Source organism: Quercus suber, unplaced genomic scaffold, assembly GCF_002906115.3.
Source record: "Quercus suber isolate HL8 unplaced genomic scaffold, Cork oak 2.0 scaffold_2, whole genome shotgun sequence".
Taxonomy (NCBI): Eukaryota; Viridiplantae; Streptophyta; class Magnoliopsida; order Fagales; family Fagaceae; genus Quercus; species Quercus suber.
In genome coordinates, this window is record NW_027069469.1 from 2280890 (window position 1) to 2288358 (window position 7469).

At 31.4% G+C, this 7469-nt stretch overlaps 1 pseudogene; it reads right to left on the minus strand.

Annotated features, from left to right (window-relative positions):
* Positions 1–4134: 4134 nt before the first annotated feature.
* Positions 4135–5207, minus strand: LOC112002071 (protein DETOXIFICATION 14-like; annotated as a pseudogene).
* Between the last annotated feature and the right edge of the window lie 2262 nt (positions 5208–7469).

A 7469-nucleotide genomic window follows, 5' to 3' on the forward strand; every position in this document is an offset into this window, starting at 1 on the left:
TCATTTTGCAAAAAACTTTACATAAACTCCTCTTTTGTGACAACCTTTTTTTTTTTTTCTTTTTGCCGAAACAACTTGAGGATATTAAGACTTAAATTAACACATGTGATAATTGTAAAACACGTTAGTGATATGAAAAATAGAAAGATTTAAATATTTAAAAAACATTTTTAGTAGATTGTAATATAAAACATTTTTTTCTCAATATTTTATGTAACTTTTCCCATAAGATCAATATTGTTGGCATCCTTTAAAGATGATACATAATATTTTTGAGAAGAAGAAGAAGAAGAAGAAGAAGTAGAGACAATGCTAACACATAATATAAAATTATTAAGCTTGCGTGATTTAAATTTGTGGCAAAAAAGTATTAATGTATCTATGATAAAAGTTTTTATCTAAATGATATATAGTAGTTCATATTTTTTTAGACTTGATTCAAAAAGTACATTCTCAATAGCTTTTTAAGTCTACAAAATGATCAATATATGGCCTAGACACATTCAAAGGGTGTCATCTAAATTATAAATTATATGACTCTTTATCACACAAATATTTTGATTCCCCCAATGTATGGTAAAGAAATGCAAGTTTGTGTCTAGCCATTTTCTTAATTTGTGCTGCATAATTTAATAGTATAAAGGATGTGATTGGATTTAAATATTGAATAAAATAATATAAGAGGAAAAAAGAGTAAAAATAAAATATATAGCAATAAACATCATATTGTAATATAATAACAATATATTATTATATACTATATGTATAATGCAGTAGGATAATATTTAATAAAAGAGAATATAAAAGATAACAACTTAAAACACAAAACTAAATTACATCGACTCAAAGTTAAATTCTAATTAACACAAAAATTCATCAACTTAAAGAATTGATGCAATAAAAAAAAATCAAACAAAAAATGAAAAACAAATTGTGAGAGAGAGAGAGAGAGAGAAGTAACCTTTTTTGAGTGAGAAAACTATGCATAGAATGAAAAAGAAAATGTCAAATTTATAGTAAGATATTGAGAATAAGAAGAGTCAAAATAAAGGAAGATAAAAGGGTAGAGAAAGAATGATATTAAGGTAGAAAGTAGTGGGGAGATGAAGAAGCAAAAGGAAATGAGAGTTTTGGAAAATTAATAATAAAAATAATGGTTAAAAGATATTTAAATTTTTAAATAATTAAGTCACCTTAAATGAGAAAATGTTAAAAATATATATATATATATATAAGAAAAATTGAAAACAAAAATTGATGATGTGGCGGCTGATGTGGCTCAACGTGAGTGTAGCAACATTAAATGCTACGCTTCAGCTTTTAGTAATATATAGATATAGATAGATTATACAAAAACAATAAAAAGTTTCACCCCTCACACACACACACACAAGTTAGGTATTGTGTTGGCAAATCCATGACAATGTAGTTCTTGATTGAGTGGTAACATTGTAAATCAAGTTCAAGACCAAGTCTAAGATTCAGCTCAAGATAAAGGCAGTTACGGTTTTTTCTTGATTCTCTCTCAATCGACTCGTAAATAAGCCTCTTCCAATCAAGGATCGGGAAACCTAAGTCTCATCAAGCTGACAAGCCCATTAAGTCAGTTGTTAAGTGGGACTTTGTGCCGTACATGCTAAACTATGTATGTAAGAGCACATAATAAAAAAAAAAAGAGAGAGAGAGAGAGAGAGAGAGAGAGAGAGAGAGAGAGAGAGAGAGAGAGAGAGAAGTAACCTTTTTGTGTGAGAAAACTATGCATAGAATGAAAAAGAAAATGCCAAATTTATAGTAAGATATTGAGAATAAGAAGAGTCAAAATAAAGGAAGATAAAAGGGTAGAGAAAGAATGATATTAAGGTAGAAAGTAGTGGGGAGATGAAGAAGCAAAAGGAAATGAGAGTTTTGGAAAATTAATAATAAAAATAATGGTTAAAAGATATTTAAATTTTTAAATAATTAAGTCACTTTAAATGAGAAAATGTTAAAAATATATATATAAGAAAAATTGAAAACAAAAAATGATGATGTGGTTGCTGATGTGGCTCAACGTGAGCGTAGCAACATTAAATGCTACGCTTCAGCTTTTAATATAGATTTGCTATTCAAAAAATATTTTGTGTATGTAATATTATCAGATTATTTTGCTTAGTCTTAACACTGGGTAATTTTGTGGTGACCAGCAATAAAGCTTATAATTGAAATTTCATTGAGATGTGAATACATGACAATTATTTAACAAGTGTCCAAATCCCAAAATATCCTGTGCATTGGATCTAAAGCTAATTCCTTTACTTATTAGAAGTTTCATTCTTAGTCTCCTTCTTTGAATTTGGGAAAATTGGTTTCTATTTTTTTTTTCTTCTTCAAAAAAGATGTACCTTAGTTTACTTTATTTTTACCTTCCTTATTGAGAAAATTGTTAGGTACTTATGATATAGTGCTCAATTTTCTCACATTCATAACGGATCTCACCGAAACTCTAACAAGCATGATTTTTTTCCCAAAATAGAGGTAGAAATTTTACCGAATAGAATAATGAGAGATTACATTAAATCATAGTAAGGTGCTTCCCCTTGCCATAGTTGTGAGGACTTCATACAGTAGGCTTGTTGAATAGAAGATATTATTCATTCTTATGGGAGGACACATAAGAGTGAACAATTCCTTCAGTCGAATATATTGTCATTATTTATGACTTTCATTTTTATATGCATTTGATTTTATAGATATACACACGCACACACACTTATGGATACATATATGTAACAAAAAGTTGTAGTAATTCTATCTTCACTCTAACAAAAAGATGTTTAAATATTAAAACTGTAAAATCTTCCAATACCAAAACATTGGAAAGAGTTCCCGTTTTTCTTCTTTCAAAGTTTCAAGTTGTGAGAAATGGAATGGTGATATTATTGTATTTTCCTTCCATACATTGGATAAAAATTAGTATTAGCCAAACTAAACTCCTTGGTAACATCTTACAAATAAAAAATCTTGTCCATTCAACTCAATAAACTCTGGAGCCTGGACTAAATATCTCCATCAAACATCCTCTCTCTTGCTTTTAATGCCTAAAACATCAACATAAATACAACTAAGCATTCAAAATGGTTTAGTCTAATATTTTGTCCATTCAACTCAATTGGACACCAATTATTTCAGTCACAAATAGTTATAAGGTTCTCAATTTTCATACTATGTATGCATTTGGACTGGCGTCTGCGTCTGCGTTTCAACTTTTTTTTTTTTTGAAGCGTGTTTCTGTGGCTTTATGTCACACCAGTGGATCTCGTGCATTGTTCACAGGACCTACAAACATCTTTTTTCAACAATTTTTTCATTAAAAATGGGCCCCACGACACTATTCACACATTTAAAAATTATTTTGCTATAGTGTTTTCTGTTTTCAGCAAAATAAGTGGTATCCAAATGGACCATATATAATCAAGTTGAACATGAATTTTAGTTGTAGAAATAAAACCAAACATATAGAAAGGTAGAATTTTTTTTGTGTTAATAACATGTTTTTCCCAATTTGTGAAAATTGTTTTAAGAGCAAGCAGAAATGATTGTATAGTAGACCCTGTCAGTATTCCGATCCAAAGTCCCTTTCCTTTCAAGTGTACAACGAAGGCCAAAACAACACCTACTGGAACCCCAACCAGATAATATGCCTCAAGATTTACATATGCTCCAAAATCCTGCCAGCCACTTCCTCTAGGGACCCTGATGCATATATAGCACAAAATAACTTTGTGAGTTAATGGAAAGCAATATCAAGAAAGAATCACTTCTACATTGGTATCATATGCTGATCTATTTTGAAGAAATATACACAATATGATTATGATGGTTATGACTATGGCATAACTACTACGTAAACATTTCCTAATAAAGATGTAAGGCTATTTTATAACCCAGAAAGAAGATTACTTCCAAGAGTAAGCTTTTTTAAATCTTTATACACCATTAGTTAACTTTTTAATTGCAAAGAAATATTCTAAATGAATAATGAACTAATGTGTATTTGATAGTATAGCTATAGTATTGCGTGAATTGATAAAATTAAGAAGTTATAAGTTTCAAAAGTTTAGCTCCAACTGAAATGTGAGAAACTTACTTGAAAGATGACTATTGAGAGACAAAGCAAAGGACCCATATCTGCAATTTCCTTCTTACTTCTATAGGCATAGACCAAAACACAATGGCAGAAGAAGAGAATCACGGCTACAACAAATCTCTGCAACTACAAGAACCATTATAACAGTCATTTAGCTGCTTGTGTATTCCCAGCTCCCAACTCATTTGAAAGCCGCAAACCTTGCTGTTGCGGCAAATCCTTGTGGTATGTGGTAGTACAAATTAGTAATTGTGAGACTGCATGCAGTGAAAAATTAGAAGCATTCTATTGTAATATCATATAGTAAATATGCAAAGAAGCATACCATAGCGAAAGCACTGAAGTCTCCAATTCTGGATTAGGTAAAAGCCCAGAGAGCAAAATAAGACCCTCAAACGACCACCATTCAAGAGGATTATGATTGGCATGCAAAAAAAATGCAAAGAGACTAAATACATGTAGCCAAAAAATGAATACTACAAAAATCTTGAAAGAAAGAACAAAACAGAAATTTACCAAACCATAGCAGCCGAAGCAATAGCAAAGCAAAATAACTCCCTCATGCTGAAGAAGACATCCTTTGAGAATATGGCACGAGTTTTCTCACAAGCAGAAGAGTACTTCATGTATACCCCAAGCATGAGCACATGCAACAACTATGATGAAGCAGAGGCTAATGCAGCAGCACTACTTCCTAATTTTAATTTCAAAACGAGAATCCAACAAAAAGGTATATGGAAACATAAAGCTGCAAATGAACTAAAGAGCATTGGAAGGATCAGGCTCTGAGTCTGGTAAAAGCGAATTAGTGGTTGAAGTGTAGCTTATGCAAACAGGTTAGGGATGAGGCATACACAGTAAGTCTGCTATATGTGAGATTGTTGGATCTTGTCCTATGAGTATTAGTAATTTGTCTGTGAACATCCATAGGATAGATATAGGGATACAAACCAGAATAAGAGAGATGATGGAGGTGTAAATATAAATTCCTATTTTTGATATTGCTTTGCTCCATAGGCTTGTCCGCATGAAGTCTCTAATGCACCAGCCATCCCGCACTGCTTAGCAGTCACAAAAATTCACTTATCTTGATGATTGAATTATATTCCTTAATCTGACATATCAGATTCTCATACTAACTGACATCTATGGTGACATAATAGCAATGATATAATGATGAAAACAACAACAACAACTATAGATTTGATAGACATTTGACAAAGAATTATTCTTTTGATTAACTAATTTGTATAAGTAAATAAACAGATTTTAGGCTGTTAGTTTTAGGCAAGTTAATCAAGTTCAATTATGCTTGTCAAGAAGCTTGAGCTCTACCAACACAAAAAATAGATAGTGCATTAGGATGTGCTTTGCTGATTGCTTTCTTGCTGAAAATTTAAGAATGAAAATGAGTTTTAGTCCTACTTTTATTATTTTATAAAATACACTTTATTCCTTGCCTTTAGGTTAAACCGTTTTACCTTTAATGCTTTTTTCAATATTATAGTTTATCCATTGTGCTTTAGGGTAAAGTAAAAAAATTAATAATTTTGTTGTTATTCACGCAATTACACATGATACATATAAAAATGTTCTTTCTCTTTCTTTATGAGAGGTATCTATATCTTATTATGTGAATCTACAAAATGCCCCCTTGTAATGTGTGGATAGCACAAGTGTGTAGGGCTCACCTATTGTGAGAGGAGGGCTGCATAAATTTGTGTTATAAAATATTGTCTCTTGTTTGGACTGTGTATCCCAAGCAAGAACACATTCAATCAATATGATGAACCAGTGAATAATATAGCTCCAATAATTCCTAACTTTAATTTAGAAACTAGAGCCCAACAAAGGGGAATATGGAAACAAAGAGTTGCACATGAACTAAAGAGCATTGGAAGGACCAGACTCTGGAGTCTGGAAGTAGTGAATTAGTGATTGAAGTATAGCGTATGAAAACAGGTTAGGGATGAGGCATATGGAGTACACGTGTGCTATAGTGAGATTGAAGGATCTTGGCCTATGAGTATTAGTAGTTTATTTATGAAAATTCATAGGACAGATATTGGGATACAAACTAGAATAAGAGAAGATGTCAGTGTAAGTATAAATTCCAAGCTTTTGATATTTCTCTGCCCCATAAACTATAAAATTAGATGATAATGTAATCATTTGAGATTAAATACAACATTAAAATGCAGGATCACAAGTTGAAATTTTTTAGCATATAATAGGATTATATGAAAATTTTAAACAAAAGAAAATAATATTTATATATAATTTTTTTTATTTTTAGTGAACATTAAAATTTTCATTAGTTGACAAAGAATGCAATATAGCATCATTTAATTTAGTAAAAAAATTGGTGCCCTTGGTAGGTTTTGTAAACAATTAAATTAATACACCTAAAATTAAATATTTTTATGAAAAAAAAATACATTGACTAATTTTAATAAATAATCTTTAAAATATTTTAGAAAATAAATTATATATTATATAACATTATAAAATAATTACATATTCTTGTGTAATGTGGGTCCCACTAGTACTAAGTGATGCCTCATTCGAATCTTGAGCCTCATGGCCTACAAGATCAGCTACAATTAAAAACTGCTTTGCAAATCCAAATTACCAATTGTGTTAGGTTCTAAATGTTTAGAAGAATTGGCAAATCGTGAACACAAACTTGTCTAGATATAGATCTTAGAGTCTATAGGTTTTATTAGACAATGCTCAAGGTGATTCAAGTCAAGATTCAAGAACATACAAGCTGCAGGAAGAAGACTTCATATTCTGCCTGGTTCGATCGATCGAAGAACAGGCTCGATCGATCGAAAATCGTATCTGCAGAATTTTAAGTCGGCCCAAACAACAGCTTAAGCCTAATAAGGATTAGGGTTTCAGATCTAATTCTCCCACTATATAAAGGAAACCTTAAGCCACGTTTTTGAGAGCTTTTGGAGAGAGAGAAGAGAGTGCCTCTTTTGTATCTGGGGTTTTGTACCCAAACCTCTCTAAGTCTTTGTTGCTCATATTGCTGTTTATGTGAATTTCTTGTGAGATCTTTGAGGAGCTTTCCTTCATATAAACTTAGGGTTTTCAAGGTAGAGATATTATCTACATCTTGATGATCAACAAGGTTGCTACCATTGAAGCTTAAAGAATATCAAGTGTGGGTGCTTGTAGCTGATTGAAGAGTCCAAGAAAGAAGGAGTCCGTAGATTCGGAGCTTGCACGTGGTCGTGTCAGTAAGTTCTACTGGTGGGTAGCATTAGGAAGTCAAGCGGGGAGCTTGTAGTCCTTCTGTATGAACTTCGATTCTTTCGCATAGTGGATTCAGGTT